Source organism: Rattus rattus, chromosome X (assembly GCF_011064425.1).
Source record: "Rattus rattus isolate New Zealand chromosome X, Rrattus_CSIRO_v1, whole genome shotgun sequence".
NCBI lineage: Eukaryota > Metazoa > Chordata > Mammalia > Rodentia > Muridae > Rattus > Rattus rattus.
This window is the reverse complement of record NC_046172.1, coordinates 87,554,902-87,574,683: the sequence shown is the minus strand read 5'-3', so window position 1 is coordinate 87,574,683 and position 19,782 is coordinate 87,554,902.

Sequence of the window (19,782 nt, the reverse complement as noted above, 5' to 3'; positions counted from 1 at the left end):
GACTTAATTCCTGTAAAGCTCTATTAAAAATTTCTGTAAAGTATCCCTTATTCCCCTTCCCATGTAGTGATTTCTGTGCTGCTCAATAAAACAGACAGAGCTCTTTGTTAGAGACACAGATACAGACACAGACAAGGCAGAATTTATACAGTCACAGATTCAGACACATACAACAAACTGACTACAGACAGCCCAAACCCATAAGCTACAGAGTGATAGGGGATATAGGAAAAGAATTAAATGATCAAAATTGGTCAGGCTTTTGATTAAACTACTCCAAGGGGGAAGCCTTTGATTTCTTCTCTTTAATGTGATACTGACACATACTGGTGACTCTGAGCTTGTCACTAATACATTTAACTGATGCATTTTGGTGTCTCATGTGAGGAATCTCTAATGTGTTTAATGTATGCACCTCCACATCGTGGTTGCTATAGAAACCTGGTACCATGGCAACTGTGATATCTCCTTAATGGAGAAGAATGATCTGGTGAGACGAGCACTTTTTCCTAGGGCACCGGACAGGTGTTAACTGTTGTTAAAACCTGTCAAAATTACTATCATTGGTAATGATAAATGTCAATGATGTTTGCTTTCTTATTACATGTAAGTACTCCTTCTGATGTTCATTTTTCTGTAAATAAGCTAAGACATAGGAGATGAAATAACTTGCCTCCCTAATTGACAGATGTTACAGTCTCTCATGCTTTTCTGTTTGCCTTAAAGAAAGGACAATCATTCAAATAGCTAGTTGTCCTACCCTTAGCCTAGCAATGAACATTTTGAATGCTCCACTGATGACTTGAGAAAATTACACAATGGCACATCAGATTGCCTGAGTTCCTGAAGGCACAGACATAGCCAGGGCTGTATTCCCTAAGTGACCTGCAGCAAAAGCCGTCAAGGCAGTAGCTGGCCTCTTCTCCCTGCCCTAGCCTATGGCTGCAGTTAAACTCCATCAAAATGGTGGCTTCTGCCAAAATTCCATTGGGATACTGTTCCACCTCAGAGTTGTGTGGCCCTGGGCCCCTGTGTCTCAGGATGCCCTTCCACCAGAGCAGAAACACTTACAAAGGCTGCTTGAAATACTTAGTACAAGACATTTTGCTGTCACAAACCTTGATAAATTCTAGATGACCCTTCAACCATTTCTATCCAGGCCAAAGGAAGAGCACTTTCCCTGGAGACCTAGCAGAAGGACTGGCATGTCTGATGATAAAGAGACAAGCTTGTGATTGGTACTAATGTAAAGTCCTATTTGTATGCAAGGTGTAATATGATTGATGCAGGCCTGTATCTTCATGTGTATCTAGGATGTGCTGTGACTGTCTTAAATACCTTTCTGTAACATCCTTTTCTGGATCATATAAAGAGCTGGTTGGGAGACATGTTCAGGCTTGGTGAGTTGGGTGGGAGATAGATCTTTCGTGGCATGCCATTCTGTCTGTTGACATACGGTATCTAATAAAGGACTTCTGTCAAGTAGTCTTCTCTAGCGTCACTAGTATCACTGGGGAATAAGGGAAACTGCTTTCACGTTGGAATGTGCAATTCAGCGTAACATAAAACTGTGTTCCTAGTTCATGGTCACACGGAATGGCTCCAGAATCAACTGTGTCTGATGTATTCCCTTAAGGAGAAATAAAGAGAGGCCTTAGAGACCGAAGAAGGGCGGTGGCAGTTGAGCAGCAGTGTCAGCTTCAGCAGCAGCTGAGTGGTAGGCACGTCAAGCTGCCGGAATGAAAAGCCAGCTGTCTGCTTGACAGCTGAGAAAAAGGCAGCTGAGCGACAGATCAAGAGAGCAGCCACGGCAGGAATATGGGAGTTGGCGGAAGGTTCAAGAAAGGACAGAAGCTGAAGGATGTAAAGGCCATGAACATCAACTTGCAGAGCCAGATTATTAGACTGATTTGATAGAAATGCCAAGCCTTTAGGGCCAGTGCTCTCAGACACCTGAGACTGGTGAGCCGTAACACTGCTTCCTGTAAGGGCTAAGACAGTCATTCATGTCGGCAATACACACGAGTCTGTGAAGCCAGCTGCTGTTCAGGTCTGAGAAATCCCAATTTCCTAGGCTCATAGAAGAGTGATATCAGTTACAGAGTTGAGTCCTGATACCCGAGGCTTACGTAAATTTGATTATCCTAATAAAGCTAAGAGATAAGAAGTGTGAAGCCTTTATGAGAACTGTAACACTAGATGGTGTCACCTGCTCCTGTCACTCCAGCCTGCCTGTCACCATCATCTACTCATATCAGGTAAGGATAAATAATAAAAGTTAACAAAGACCAGCACTTCAAGAGCTTCATGATCATTAATTCTATCTGGGTAAAATGAAAGGACTGATTTGTGACATTGATTCCGATGTGTGTCCCAGATGGGTTCTGAAATACATGATTGACGAGGAGGTCTTCTAGGCCACTTGAAGTTTTTGTATACATTCAGTGGTCACTTTTTATACAACGTTTTATAAATGTATTCAAAAGTCATGATTGTGTAGTGTTAGTAAAAATGTCAAAATGTCTTTTCTTTCTTTATGGAATTCTTTTCAAAGTCAAACTGTGTTGGGAGCACAAAGGTCCTTGTACTCACAGATAAGATAGGAATGCCAGTCTTCAACAGAAGCCCTATATGGCCTGCTTTCTACCCAGAAGGCTGGAAATGGAAGTGGCTAGTAGCCTAGGTGACTCCACCACTATCTATAGGGCCAGGCCATACCTAGCTCTCCCAAGCTACCAGTAGCAGGACTGGCAGTGGCTAATAATCTCTATGACCTTTGCACTATCTGTATGGCCAAAAGCTACCCCAGGCTCCCACAAGCAGGACTAGGGGTAGCTAATAGTCTAGACGACCTCTTTATTTATGACTTTATGACTACGACCACATCAGATCCTCCCCTAGGCACTAAAGATAACACATGTAGTCCATCTATAGAACCTATCTCTATGGAAAAAGAGACATGTACTTTGAGAAGAGTTTTGATGCAATTGTTCCTCTTTGTGCACAGGGTATTGTGTTGCACAAATAAGTTTTGGTATTCTGTTACATGAGAAAACATTTTTCCAAATTGCACTGTGATTAAATATGCCTAAAATAAATTGCTCTGGGTTAGACTTTAGAAGTTCAAATCACCAGTGGCTACTGAGTTGTGTTGAACCAGATTTTCCTCATATCTAGTGTGGGTCATTTATTCTGCTAGTCAGGACGTTTGCAGAGACCCACCACAAATCTGAATATGGAGTAGTGACTGTTAATGCAGGACTCATAAAGCGGGACTGATGATAAACAGTGTACACTGTGGAGATGTAGTAAAATAGCATGCTGAGCCCTAGTCATAACGGTAATCAATACAAGATTTAACAGAAAAAAATTCAACATTTCTAGGACCAAGAATTGACAAGGGATTGCATGAAATTAAATGAAGAGGGAATGGAGTATAAAGGGAGGTTGTGGAGGGTGAGGGTGAATATGGACAAAGTCTACACTTTTATAAAATTTTCTCTTTTATTCTCAGAAGCTGGGACTGGACCTCACAACCAAGTTAATGATACACATTGAAGTCCTACTGTAGACACTTCCCATTTTCTTAACCTGCCTTTAAGTGAACAGTGCAACGGTCAACTGTATTTGGCTTGATTTACCTTGTGATCAGTTTTTACAACTTAACCTTTTACAACTTTAATCTTAAGACATATAGTCCTCCATGACTCTGACCCAGTGAGCAATCCATGTGTGTGTATATGTAATGGCAATCATTTGCTGAAAATAGCAAACGTCAAAAATGAGCTTACAAAATAGATATTAGCTATGAATATTAAAAGCAATCCAGAGATACTTATTAAAAGCATTTGTCTCCTGAGTCAGTTGGAGTGAATGACATGAATTCTCGTAAAACTCTGTGAAAGGTTTCTGTAAAGCATTCCTCTATACTTCCCCGTGTGATGCATTCTCTGCTGTTGAATAAATACAGAGTGAAGCCCTCTTTAGGGATAGTCACATGTCAAGCAAACACAGCTAGACACATAACAACATTTTCAAAATAATGATTGGCCTTTAGTTTTTCAGTATTAAGCATACCCAAGTAGGTCCCATCAAAATAACCAGATAGGCTTACATTTTGTTATGGTCTTCCAGAACTTAACATTCTCCATTTCATGGTACCTTGTCTTCCTACCACTCCCTCTTCCATGCTCCCAGACAACTTTTTTTATTATTTGCGTGTGAGTGAGTGTGTGTTTGAGTGTGTGTTTGAATGTGTGTGTGAGAGAGAGTGGTTGTTTATGTGTGAGTGTGAGTGTGTGTATGGTTGTGTCTTTGTGTCTTTGTGTGTGTGCATACCCACATGCATGTGGAAGTCAGTGGACAGCTTGCGGGACTTGACTCTTCTCCCATTTTGTGGGTCTCAGGGATTGAAATTAGGTCATCAGACTTGACAGAAAGTGTTTTTACCCACTGAACCGTCTCACTGACCTTCATTCTTTTAAACTAGTATTCCAATGCATGAATATTGAAAGCAGCGATCTAGTCCATATATATCATAGTCTATATATCACAAATGGTGTTATTGACTTGAGTAGACATTTAGGCTATTCCCACTTTTAGGATTTTGTAAATAATACTTCATGGACATGAATGAATACGTCCTTTTATGCAATTGTTATAGGTGCCAATCTGATTCCCAGTATTACCCTGATTGAAGTATACAGGTTCTTATATCTCATGGTTGAGGCTCTTGTGTTCCATGGGAAGGAACTGGACCAGAGACACATAATTTAGAAAATGAAATGGAGACATATTTATTTTTATTTTATGCATAAATGTGTACATGAACACTTGCATGCTTGCCTGTATATAATGTGTATAATGTTGCCCCTGGAGGACAAAAGACAGCATCTAATACCCTGGGACTGGAGTTTAAGGCAGTTGTCACCCATCTGGTGTGAGTGCTCAGAACTGAATTCTGGTCTTTGCATGATAAGCAAGTTCTGTTAACCTCTGCATCATTTTCCTCAGCCTCTGAGGCAGTTTTTTCAGAAAGAGAAAGCACTCTAGAGAGAGGGAATGAAGAGGGAAAAGCATGTAATTGAAAGGTGCTGGGCCACAAGATACAGGACTGCTTACTTACACACTGCATACCTCTCACTCCCACACTGTATGTGGCAAGCCCTTTGCATGTGTGTTCTGTTCATTACCAGAAGCCCAGGTGAGGAAGGGCTTCCAGGCTTTGTCTTCTGATGGGCTTCTTTCATTTGTTAACATTCCTGCAGTTTTCCGGGTCTCTAGTCTCCTGCCACAGACATATACTTCCCCACCCCAGCCCCTGGATGTATATTTCAAGAGAGTTCAAGGTCTGGATTATCATAGGATACTTATAAGATTGGCACTGGAAAAAGAAAATGTTGTCAAACTGCTTACAAAGTGATTGCACATTTTTTTTATTGCTGTCAACTGTGTAGGAGAATTTCATCCTCAATAAACTTCCAATGCTCATTTACATTCAGCCTTTTAGCTTTTGGATATAGTCCTAGAATGTAATAATATATCATCGCAGGTTGTCTTTTTAACATTTCTTTAGTGATTAATGCTGTACGATTTTTTTCATGTGGTTACTTCATATATCTATATCTCTCGCAGAGTTTGTATTTAAATATTTTTCAGAACTTCCTTAGGGAAATTGCATTTATTTTTATTGAGTTAGGTCCAATATTCTATGTGCTACAAATCCTCTAACAACTGGATGATGTTCAAACATTTTCTCCTAGTTGCAAATATGCCTTTTCCACTCATTCAACTATTTTGAAGAGTTAGTGTTTGCTTATGAGGAAATTCTTAGTTTGCTTACACATAGACTGCTGTTTTGGTGTCTTATTTGTGAAAGCTTCACATTGCCCAAAATGAATCGGATTTTCTCCTTGACTTTCTGCTACATTTTTTATAGCATTGAGGTTTAAAAAAGCTGTCTTAAAATGTGTGTGTGTGTGTGTGTGTGTGTGTGTGTGTGAGAGAGAGAGAGAGAGAGAGACAGAGACAGAGACAGAGACAGAGACAGAAATGGTTGTGTTCTGTAGTACATTTGCACATGTCTCTGTGTGTGTGTGTGTGTGAGAGAGAGAGAGAGAGAGAGAAATGTATAGTACATTTGCATGTGTGTGTGTGTGTGTGCGTGCGTGTGTGCGCGCGCAACTGTGTATACTGATGTCTGTGAATGGAGACCAGCAGATCCTTGTTTTGTCACTCTCTGCCTTAGTCTCTCACTAAGCCTATAACTAGGCTACCTGCAGCCAGCAAAAATCAGTGATCCTTCTGTCTTCGTCCATAGCACTGGAATTACTTGCTGGTCTGTGTGTAGCTATGCTGACTTTCTTTTACATGAATGTTGGGATGTGTAATCCAATAAGCCAGTCTCTTAGGTCACATTTTGAGTTTTATGCTAAGATCTATGAGATATATTGTGTTGAGTTCTGTTCGTTAAATAATATATCAGTTTTAGTTTACATTTCTGCATCTGAGTATCCTGATGCTACAACATCATTTCCTGGAAAGACTGTCTTGCCTGTCCTCCACTGAATTCCCTTTGTATAATTTTCAAAAATTGGTGTTCAAATGTGTAAAGTCTGTCTGGTTTTGAATCCTTTATTCTTTGCCTTTGATCTTCTTCTTCTTTACTTTGATGCCACTATTAATTTTGGAGTACTTTATGTTTATAAGAATTCCTGAAATCAGATTGTCTTTTATTTGACTTGAATTTTTACAATGTCATTTCATATAATAGGCAGTTGCATTTCCATAAGAGTTTAGGAATTAGCCCAAATTGTTGATTTATTTTTCTAAAGAAAATGTGTGTTAGTAATTCTGTGGCACTCACATTATATGTATAGAATAGCTGGAGGAAAACGGTCTATTAATGATTTCTTGAAACTCATAGATATGCTGTCTTCTATTTCGAGTTTTATTTTGTAATAACAAAATATGTAGATATCAGAGGGCAGACTGTTGCTGTTTTATACCTTCTGGTAAAACTGTAAATAACAATATTTCTTTTCAGTACTGTGGATCAAATCCCCGGTACTTTACCCTTAGGCTACATCTGCATCCTAGTAAATTTTAAATTACACTTGTGATATATTTCCCTTTCATTGAATTTTCAGCAGCCAAATGCTTGATAGTAGTTATTGAGGTGATGCGGAGTTAAAAATCTCAGGTAATGGAAAGGTAATGTAGTTTCTTGTGCTTCTTTTGCCTTTTAGATTCTTAGCAATGTATGGTAACTGGGAAAAAAAAAGTGTCCTAGTGTCAATCCAATAGATCATCTCTGCAAAAACTTAATTTGTTTTTTTAAATGTTTTTTAAGTGATTAACGTTTAATCCTGTCTGTGAACATGAGTGCTGGCACTCCCAGAGGCCAGAAGCATTGATTTCCCCAGGAGCTGGAGGTAGAGGCAGTTATTAGCCATCTGATTTGCATTCTGGGAACCAAATTTAAGCCCTCTGCTGGAGCAATATTTGCTTTTAATTGAGGAGCCATCTGTAGAGCCCTGTAAAAGATATTTTCTAAAAGATTTTTAAAACATATATATGCTTTCAGAATTGAATGTATTGATTGTGTGGCCTTTCTTTTTTCTTCTTTTTTTTTTAACCCTTCAGCAATTTGTCTCTGAATTTTGGGGAATTGTAGAGCGGGAGAGAGGGGGGGGAGAGAGAGAGAGAGAGAGAGAGAGAGAGAGAGAGAGAGAGAGAGAGGAGAGGGAGGGAAGAGATAGAAGGCAAAGGAGGGGGAAATACCATGTGGGTTTTATGTATGCATTAATATATGTATTACTGAGGCTTCCAGCAGTGTTTACTGTGTAAGGGGATACAGGGACACATAAGGTTAATTACTGTGCATCATGGGTTCCTATCTCACACTGAAAACAAATTAGGGTGGTGACTTGTTGTTTTTCTCCATCTCTTCCTGCTAGCATGGTTTCCATGGTAACACAGTGACTGCTGTGCGATTTGGTGCAGATGCACTAGAGCTTCCATTTTAAGTGATTCTTACCTGAATCACTGATTACTAAAACATGTCATTTTCTACACCGCTAACCTTTCTAGAATGATTAATGCAAAATTTCACTTTTCTCTTATTTAAAACATATTTATTAGTACATTTATCAATATGACTCAAGCTCCCCCATTTGTTAGAATTATTTGGTTATTATATATTTTGATGCACAAATTGTTTCATAATCTCCAGGTAGAAACCCCTTCCAGACGATCTTAGTGTCTACTTGACATTTTCTTAGAAATAATTGAGAATGCACTTTGCTGTCTGAGCAGGACCCTTACCCGAAGTAACAATGTCTATTTGAGAGCCTAGATGTGAAGATTTGAAGAACAATTTCATCAAAGTAAAATTTGATGAGAACAATAAATGTGTTAGGCTTTCTTACAAAACACCAGTAAGGAGTTACTTTCACAGCAAAATCCAATCCAATCAGGAATGGTGACCTCATGGAAACTGCAGTATGGAATCCTACTTTTAATCAGTCTTTTATTTATCTTAAATACCCTAGTATCTAGTAAGATAATTTGCAACTAGAAGAGGGATTATACTTAGAATCCTGGACCAGGGTCTCCAGATTCTCCCTAGGGAATGACAATAGCTACATTACCATTACTAAGGGCCTGGCTAGCAATGTATTGTTCTTCTCTGGTTGCCATGGCTACAGAGACAAAGTGGAAGATGGCACCTTTTATGACCAGAGAGGAAAAAAAAAATCACCATGCAACACTCACTTCTATCTGTACAGCCTGTCGGGCTGCTTTCTATCCCTCCCAATCAACCCGTCTCTGGGACACGACAGACACTTTTGACACCCCCATTCTTTCTTCATTGCCTACCATCTGCACCACACTGCAGAATACCACCCTACGTGCTACTGCCAAGGAAGGCTGGAACTACCTGATATTTCATCCCATGGATGTGCTGAAAAGAATTTACATTCATTAAATGTATTTTTGAACAGTGCTAAAATTATTCTGTTTGTAGAGCTATAAGCTAGGTCATAATCGACGCATTTTTCTCCTTATATGTTATACAAGCACAATGTATGCGCTTTATTTCTGTATTTCAATTAAATTTTTAACCACAAAATAATGAATTGCATGGATATACTGATGCATCATTGTACCTTGCTTATAAATTCGCCTGTTTACTTACTACTTTCCCCCTCTTCTCCCTGCCTCTTACTGGTTCTTTTCTTCCCTGACAAATAGTCCTCTTGCTTTCAAGTCAGTAGTTAAAACAAGGCAATGTTTTTGCCGAAAATGGGGTTCATTTGGTGCCATCTTGTGGTGGAATTCTGAACTACATTATGGGCATCATTGAGTGGAAGCGGGGAGGGGGGGTGACGGGGGGGGGTGATACAAGCTCATCCTACAGAGATTTCTAAAATTCTGGATAGAAAAGGGACGAGTTCCAGTATAAAGAGCTACTGCCAAGACTCTAAACATGAAGTACATCATGATGTTATGCATAAATGAAAGCTCTATGTGGAAGCAGCCAAAAGATAATTTTTATTTAAGTCTCTGGATTGCTACAAAGTACACAAACAAAAAATCTATCTTTGTGACTTATTGTAGTTGATGTTCTAATTCCGTCATTTATTTTATAGTCATTAGCTGAGCTTCTGCTATAAATTACTCTATTCATTAGTAATAAACAAGTGTGTTAGCATAGAAAGGATAGCATAGAGTGCTAAATTCTTTTTGTAACATTTTCAATTTTTAAAACAGTGAATTTCTTTTCCCAAGTCCTGCAAAGGAAGCTGAATTAATTGGTCTATTACTTTTTAAATCTTTATTAGTTGTTGCTATTTCTATATTGGATGCTTTAATCTATTTAAGTCATTTGATGTTCAAATTGTTCTAATTTTTTTTGCAATCTGGGGATTCCTTTATCTTAGTGTCTGTTCTTTTTGAGGATTTATTGTAGTTTAGTTTAATTTAGGCTTAATGGACACATTCTTTATCCAAACAGTATGATCAACCACTTCTTAAAAGCTGATTCCCTTTTAGTAGAAAATATTTTACTCAAACTAGAAATTAGAGCTGCTTACAACTACTGCATTGGTAGCTCACCGATGTGAATTGTTTTTCAGAGTGTGATGATTAGTTTTAGTTGTCAACTGGACACAATCTGAAATCACCCTGGACTATCAGTGAGGGTTTGAATAGATCTGGTTTGCCTGTAGGCATATCTGTTGGGAGTTATCTTGATCATTTGGAACCTCCAACCATTGTTGATAGCAAAATTCTCTGAGCTAGGAATCCTGGATTATGTAAGAGTGGAGAAATGGAAATGAATCCTTGAATACATGTATGAATTCATTGCTTTCTGCTCTTGGCTATGGATGTAATGTGATTAGCTGCTTCAAGTTCCAGCTGCCTTGACTTCCCCACAGTGATGCATTATAACTTGGAATTGTGAGCCAAATAAATACTTTGTTTCTTAAATTCCTTTGATCAGGATATTTTTATTACAGCAGTGGGAAGATAAATTAAGAGAGTTGCACATTATTAATTTCCATATATAGAGGGTCCTCCATCTTATTACTCGTAACATTGATTGGTTATTGCATTAACCTTCCAACTTTAAATATAATACCACTTTTCTCTTTTAATGCGTGAAAATTGTCATACATATAAGTTAATATTGATAACATTTCTATAGGTATGAAAGTCTTCTGCATCTATCTTGTCCAGAAAGTCGTTACTAGTTACCTGCTAATGCTGAATATCTAAAATATGGTGAGTACAATTGGAGAAAAGACTTAATTGCATCTAAATCTACTCCATGACACTAACATGGGCTAACAATAGCTCAACACATTTTTCCACACCTCCCTTTTCTGTATCTCAATTTGTCCTGCAGATTACTACATTGAAGTAGAGAGAGAATGTTCTTGTTGATTTTTATACTTGCATAATATGTCAGGATATTGATGTACTATATTCAATCAATAGCAATTTACCGAACATATATCATTCTATTAGTCTTTCACTATTTGAAATTGTTCTGCCAGAAAAGACAATGTTCTTATGTCAACCCTCCCCTGGTTTTTTTTTGCATTGTTTCTTTAAGATAGACTCTTATAAAAATAAATTTTTTTCAAAGACACAATTTCTATATCTCAAATGACCTTCATTTTGAAACAGATGGCATTTGGAACTGGGCCAGCAAGAAAGTTTGTTTATGTCATACACCTTTTATTCCACCAGCTTTTTTGACTCTGGATTTCTTCTTAGTGAGACAAAGTGAAGGAATTTGTAACTGGGCTCAATGTACAGAAAATAGTGCTGAAGCCAACGAATAGAAGAGCCCAACCCAGAACTTGTGGTGATTTATGTATGTGGCAACTAAAATACAATTTTGTTCACAAATATCTTTCTTCAATCTAGCTGAACCATTACTATTCATTGTTCTTCTCCTTACAGAGAACAATGCCCAGTACTGAAGAGTGATTAGGAATAGGGCATGGGGATGAGAAAGATTTGGATCTTACCCTGAAAAAAGTTTTACCAGCTGGTTACAAGTCCTAGAACAAGGAGCTCATCTGCCCCATGTTTCGTACCTGCTCATGACTTTATCATTCTCTATCATCATTCTGCCACCTCGCCAAAGCAAATTGTTGATGGTAGGATTATGCTGCCATGTAAAAATGATGTGCCATGAAATTTTACCGTGATAATTGAAGGCTGAATATACTGATTAAGAGATGACTGTAAAAGGCACTCGAGGACACGTAGGCACATACCATTACTTTATATGATACTTTGCCAGTTAAGTGTACCATTCCAGATTTGGAACTGTGTCTACAAGGAAAGAGTTAATTAACAATAAAAATTAGGTTGACCAAGAAAAGGTATCAATCATCTAATGCATGTGAAGCCGGTGTGCTTCAATATTAACTTTCTGGGCAAGATGTGACCACTGGTGCAATACTGGCATGACTGTTCTAGGAGTAACTAACCACTTTCTGATTAGACCTGAAGCCTACCCCATAGGACAGAATACATACTCAATGTAAACCTGGTTAAAAGACTATGGCTGCAGGTCATGGGCCCTAGGAGGAAATCTAGTATTGATGTTTGGTAAATGAATGTGTATTTAAACTGCCTTCTACATACTTGTGTTTGTATCCATAGAACGGTGAAGCTCCCAGCCTTTATCCGAGAAGCATATTCATCAGCGAATGACAGTGAAAGCAGATATTTCCAACCTGCAGAGTGCTAAGATGACAGGAGTGCATGAACCCTAAATGGGACATCTGTATCATCTACTAAAGACCAGGAAAAATATTGCCAAAGAAGGATGAAAAGATTGAAAAGCTTAGTACAAGCATAAGACCTGAACACGTAAACAAAAGACATAAAAGTAGGAGGGGTACTAGTTTGGAAGAAGAACCAGCTCAGTAGGAAGGGAAGGACAAAAGAAGGTAAGTGGGAGATATGATCAACATACAAGGAGCGCATTCCTCGGCTGTATTTTCTTGAGCTTACGTCCTAGCCCAATGTCAAATCTTCTTGCCAATTTCCTAGAAGCCGTCCTAAGAGCTCTCCACAGGTTTTCAACACCTACATGGTGTCTCACAGCCACCAGTAACTTCGGTTCCAAAGGATCCTTTCTTTAACCTTTGTAGACACCAGGCAGACACGTGGTATACTTATATACACACAGGCAAAGCTCTCATACACATAAAATAAAATTATGTAAAAATATAGAAGAGGAAAATTCAAATCTTTATCTTCCATTAATTTCTGGCTAATCAGTCACAAATAAATGTTTCATTACCTGAAAAAAAATCAAAGTTAAAATAAAAGAAGAAAACTTAAAAATCCAAACTAGTATTTTTATCTCATTATTTAAACTGAATTATTTATGTGTTAGTATTTCAGATAAATGCATAGAGAGCTACAAAATTAAAAATTTTAAAGAAAACATCATTATCTGATTGCATCTTCTTCATTCTCTCTGGTGAAATATTTATCCAGGGTGAGATGACTACTAACAAAAGTCCCCTCTCCCATATCTCAATAATGAAGGACAAAAAGGAAGATAGAGTTCAGGGTAAACTTGAAATGACTCAAAATTTATTTCAGGGCATCTGGTAAAGCTAGTGTGGAGACAAGTAGGAGGCACATACAATGAATGTCCATTATGACTACACGTATAGAGAACATAATAGCAACAGTAGAAAGTGTGATACTCTTAAATTAATGATTACTATGGACACTGAAATTGCGTGCCTGAAATTAACTATGTTTTCCATTCTTTCTAAAGTAATAGGTGCCATTTGCAAATTTTGTAAACAAAAATGAAAACTCATAAGACATTTAACTCTGTATGGTAATACAGACTTGTAAAAAATTGGAATTACCTTTTAAATTCCATTAAAAAAAGATCAACCCCTTCAACAGAGGAATGGATACAGAAAATGGGGTACATCTACACAATGAAGTATTACTCAGCTATCATAAACAATGACTTTATGAAATTCCATAGGCAAATGGTTGAAAACTGGAAAATATCATCCTGAGTGAGGTAACCCAATCACAGAAAAACACACATGGTATGCACTCATTGATAAGGGTTATTAGCCCAAATGCTTGAATTACCCTAGATGCCTAGAACAAAATGAAACTCAAGAAGGATGATCAAAAATGTGAATGCTTCACCCTTCTTTAAAAAAGGGAACAAGAATACCCTTGGCAGGGAAGAGAGAGGCAAAGATTAAACAGACACAGAAGGAACACCTATTCAGAGCCTGCCCCACATGTGGCCCATACATATACAGCCATCCAATTAGACAAGATGGATGAAGCAAAGAAGTGTAGACCGACAGGAGCCGGATGTAGATCTCTCCTGAGAGACACAGCCAGAATACAGCAAATACAGAGGCGAATGCCAGCAGCAAACCACTGAACTGAGAATAGGACCCCCATTGAAGGAATCAGAGAAAGAACTGGAAGAGCTTGAAGGGGCTCGAGACCCCATATGTACAACAATGCCAAGCCACCAGAGCTTCCAGGGACTAAGCCACTACCTAAAGACTATACATGGACTGACCCTGGACTCTGACCTCATAGGTAGCAATGAATATCCTAGTACGAGCACCAGTGGAAGGGGAAGCCCTGGGTCCTGAAGTGATTGTTGGGGGGGAGGGTGGCAATGGGGGGAGGTGGGGGGGAAACCCATAACGAAGGGGGAGGGGAGGGATTAGGGGATGTTTTGCCGAAACCGAAAGGGAATAACACTGAAATGTATATAAGAAATACCAAGTTAATAAAAAAAAGATACAAAGATCAAAAATATGCTCGAAACTTATTCCAAGGGTTTTTTTTTTTCATAATTATAGTAACCTCCTTCCTGTCTGGTAAAGATCATTAACAAGAATTTTGTATTTTTGTTTTTAATATCATTGGAGCTTTATTTCAAAAGTACAAACCATCATATGAAATACAGGTTGTTTTCTGACTGGTTAATCTCTTTGGAGGGATAGAGAAGAACAAATAGACATTAACATTTTGGCATGTGACTTGGACATGTGCCTCTTTACATATTTTCCATTAGAACTAATGAAATGTGCTTTCTCTCATATATATTTTCTATTAGAGAAACTGAAACACACCTTTCTCCATGTGTATTTTCTATTAGAGGACTAAAATGAGCCCTTTTGCATGCATATATTCTATTAGAGCTATTACAATGCACATATTCATTTTCTGATTCTCTATGCTTTAATGAGCAAGATCATATTCTGGGGATGTTTCCAGGGCTCTGGACCAAATGTGACTCGGCTTTTATACCGAATCTCAGGAGAGAATATGGAGCTTGAGGGCTGGGCAAGTTTTGCACTGTCTCTCACCTTCCCTCCCCTCTAGAGTCATTGCTAATTCATTGGGTGAATAAACAGAGGGGCCAATGCCAATTAAATAGCCTTTGTTTGGGGAGAATTCAGTGGGAAATTCATTTCACTTAATATATTTCAAGAAAACCCAGGAAAGTGGGTTTATACTCTGATGCTAACAATGTGGGTTATCCAAGAGATGTAACTGCTCATCCCTTGAGAATCTTTAATGTCCCTGGTTGATGGTACACCTCTTGGACTATCATATAGGTAGAAAAAGTAGTTCTAAACTGGTTCCTAGTTCCCTTAGCTCTAAGATGTTCCCCTGCTATCTCTGCCTTGCTTGTCTATATGAAGGTCTGGGGACACTTACTTGGTTTTATTTTTTTAATCTCCAAATCAGGGATTCTCTTGTTGTAGAAAAAAACATGAGGAATACATGAAAGAAGTAAAATTGTAAAATATACCTTAAACTCAATTACTCATGAAGAAACATTAACATTACTAGCTTAGACATACTAGTAGACAAAATGGATCATATCTTTAAGAAACAGAATGATACAATAAGATAATGTTATTTTTATAAACTATTCTCATACCACTACTGTGGACATCATATTATAAAAGTTAATGCGTGCCGATATAGATTAATCCACATGATGTAAAATGACACTTCATTTGGGAATGAAAATGAAAGTTAAGGCTTATGGTTTCCTTAGTTCTTGATGCTCTTGTAACTGTTATATCCATACATTGTCTTTTAATCATAACAACAGCATACATGGAGTGGCTACTGGTATCTGATTTTAAATAAAAGAGAAGTGAAGCACAGTGGGGGTAAATCTGGCGAACAGATAAAACTTAGATTTGAACACGGGTTCTGAGGTTCCTAAGTAAATATAACTCTTCAATATGGTACTTCTGATTTTTACATAGTGCTTACAGTCTTACAGCTCATAGAAAAGGAAACCAAAGGAAACCACCATGAATATGTGTCTTAAAATGACTGAAATGTAATCCTTCACTGATGTAATAATCGAAGGTCTCAAATACAGGTGCTAACTGTCCTGTTCATTTTGAGTCTCTGAGAAGAATCCTTCTTTGTTTCTCCCTGGGCACTGTTGATGGCCATGAATTGTTGATCTTTCTTCTTTGCCAGGACATCATTCTAATATATGCCCCTACCATCCATTGTTCTAGGTGTATGTTTCTGTGTCAATAGTATTTCATCTTACAGGGACATAAGGCATACTGAACTTAAGTCCCCCCCATATTGACCTCATCTGAGTATGAACACATCTACTAACATTGGAACTGATAACAGGACTACATTGATGGGCACTTACAAGTAGGACTTCAACATGTCTTTGAAATATACACAGCTAAAACCAGTAGCTTCATTTATTCCACTTAACAGGAAACCAATGCAAAGTAATGGCTCTTGATATGGGCTGACATTGAAGGAAAATTCTGTTGCTTCCGGAAGATCTTTCCTTATCCTGACAGCCTTTGTAAGCTTCAAGAATATTCCCTGTTCTCGGGAAATACAGATAGAGTTCAGTGGTTGAGAACCCTTGCTGCTCTTGCAGAGGACCATATTTTGGTTCCCAGCACTTACACAGGAACTCACAGCTATTTGTAGCTCCAGTTCCAGGGAAGGCAACACCCTCCTCTGACCTCTATGGGTGCCGTGCATAGGTGTGGTGCACTTACATGCCTGTGGGCAAACACTCATATACGTAAAAGGAAATGAATATTTTATAAAGAATATTTCCCATTCTAAGACAATGCCTTTTATGATGGTGGATCTGATAGTATTTGTCTCCCCATTAGACTGTTCTGTACAGTTGCCAGCATATATTTATTAAATGTATAAACATGGAACAGTAAATAAGTAATATCACACTATAGCAGACCTATCAGAGACTCTTCTGAGGAGTATATGTGTAGAAGGTTCTACATACGTTTTCTCTTTAGTCTTTGTATTTCTATAGAAATACAAGCATGTATATGCAAAAACTTAACATTCGGGTTTGCAACCTACAATGTCTTTATTAGCATAAAGTCCGTTGACTGCAAGTACCAGTTCATGCCATAGGGCTGGTAAGGTTACAAATGACCGATCAGGAGAAAAATCACTTTATGGTGGCTAGAATTTGCTATGGGGAAAGCGCTTTTTAAAGATTTATTTTCAGTTTAATGTATATGCACTGGCGTTTTACCTACATGTATTCATGTGTTCCATGTGCATGCAGTGCCTACAGAGACAGAAGATGAGCCAGGCCATCTGGAACTGCTGTGACCGAGGATTTTGAGGCGACCCCTGGAAGCTGAGAATTGAACCCAGGTACTCTGGAAGAACAGGTGTCCTTAACCACGAAACCATCTTTCCAGCACATTGAAAAGTACGTCATAAATAAAAGGTGCACCATCATTTAGTGCTTACTGTGTGTTCACACAGCGGAAAATGTGGCAAATCCTCATTTACGAATGAAAATTAGAGACAGAGATGTCTTTGTTCAAGACTGCACAGTCAGGGAGTGAAACAGCTTGGGTTAGTACCCAGGATATTATGCTTCTGCGTCAAAGATCTGCCATTGAAGAAGCAGGCTGTTACATTGGGACCCTTCTCCTCCTACTGGGTTGCCTTTTCCAGCCTTGATAAGAGGGTTTGTGCCAAGGCTTATTATAACTTATTATGCCACATTTGGTTGATATCCCTGGAAGGCCTGCTCTTTTCTAAAGGGAAATGGAGGAGGAGTAGATTTGGGGAAGAGGAGAGATATGGGGGAAGCGTTGGGGAGGAGCAGAGAGAGGGGCGGCTGCAGTAGGGCTGTAATGTATGAGAGAAGAGTAAATAAATACAAAAAAGTAAATAGGCTGCACGACGTGCCTATTTTGGAAAGTCATTAGGGATAAAGTTAGTATGCTAATATATTTAAATAAATTAGGTGAACTAAATGATTTAAATAGGAGCTGGCTTCCTTGGAGATGTTCATTCATTACAGTCCTATGCACTGAGATGAAATGCAGTACGATGACGAGTTAGAGACTCGGGGCTAAATAAGGAATGAAAACAGGGAGTGTAGAAGCATCTCTTTGGAATCTTTGAAGGAGGAAGAGAGATAAGAATGGAAAGAAAAGAAAGAAGAAGAGGAAGGAAGAGGAGAAAATAGCAAAAAAAAGTAGCTGATAAAGGAATGAACAATTCGATTGGTGTGAAAGGAATGTTTTGTCTTCTAGGGAAGCAGCAGAGAGCTGGAATTATGGTATGGTATGATGTAGCTGGGCAACTCAGGATCTGGGCACTTCTGCACTTGTACTTGTGTTATGGGTCCACAATACCCCTATAAATATAGAAACATAACTAGATGTAATGAGCAGATGCTGTGCAAACACCTTTGTTCCCTAAGAATAACCGCCCCTGCAGCTCACCAAGAGAGTTCAAAGATACACCTACCTTCCTAGCAAGATGAAAATTGTGTGGAGTTTGATGGTTCAGATGACTATGGCTGAATAGAGCTTTCAAGGTGTTCAGATATAAAACTCTGTGTTTTTTGCTTCATTAGTGAAGATGACTGTTTTCCTTACAAAAGAAAGAGAAATTAAATTATTTTCATGATATCTGCCTTAGATCTAAAACTTAGGGGAAAAAAACAAACAAACTGCTTTTGGAATGAGAACAAGTAGAGAATCGGCCAAAAATGATGCAGAAAGAGAGAGAGCTTGGAATATTCAGTTCTAAGTGGGGTATCCATCAAACCCCTCCCTTCAGAGCTTAGGGAATCCGACAGAGCAAGAGGCAGAAGGAATGTGGGAAGCAGAGGAGATGGAGGACAGCGGGAGAACAAGGCCCTGAGCAAAGCTCCTGTAAACTCACGGCAACAAGCATACATGTTCTTTTAACATTGCAAAAGAGCTCAGAGGTCTGCCTGCACTGTTAAACACAGACAATAAGAGGGCTGGGTGGGGGAGGGGGCTGGAGAGATGGCTCAGTGGTTAAGAGCACCGACTGCTCTTCCAGAGGTCCTGAGTTCAATTCCAGCAACCTCACGGCGGTTCACAACCATCTGTAATGGGTGCTGATGCCCCTTCTGGTGTGTCTGAGGACAGTGATGGTGTACATAAAATAAATAAAATCTTAAAAGGAAAAAAAAGAAAAGAAAAAAAGAAAATGTATCTGGGTGGGACCTGGTCCTGAAGTTGCCATTTCTACCACACCTAGGCCTAACCTTGCTGTGTCCCAGATTGCTTTGAACTCAGGATTCTGCGTGCATTTGTATCTGCCTCTTTGTATCTTTCTGACAAGCTGACTCATTGTAAAGCTGCCTCTGTTCCCTTAGACCTGTGAAGTCCCTTATACAATTCATATTGCATCCTTATATTTTGTAAAATTGATAAATTATGGATTTTTGAACCCATGTTTTTAAAGTTCTTTTCTACAGCCTTAAGGGCGGTCCTGAAGGTCCCAGAGCTTACCATTTTGCTGAGACGTTAGCCACACCTCCGTCTCCCTGACTCATGCTGTCTCTGCTTATCATGGAGTCACTAACAGGGAGGACATAACTTGAAGGCAGAACATAAAATATGTACATTGTTATACGAATAAGCCATATGCCCACAGCAGCCATCGATACTCGTGGGGGCTCACACTTGCTGCTGCTGTCCCTGGGGCAGAAACCATGCCATCCTGTCCCTACCAAGGCCATGCTGGTCCCGGCATAGAAACACAGCGAATGAATTGTTCTGTCTCATTTGTTACTCTGTGCAAAAAAAGATACTCCTCCTTAAAAGACAAAGAAAAGGCTCCTTTGCTTATCTTCTCATGCTGCACTCGTGTCCTCCCCACAAGATAGTGCCTCCCTTGTTTTCATCTGACTGCATTCTCTTACCC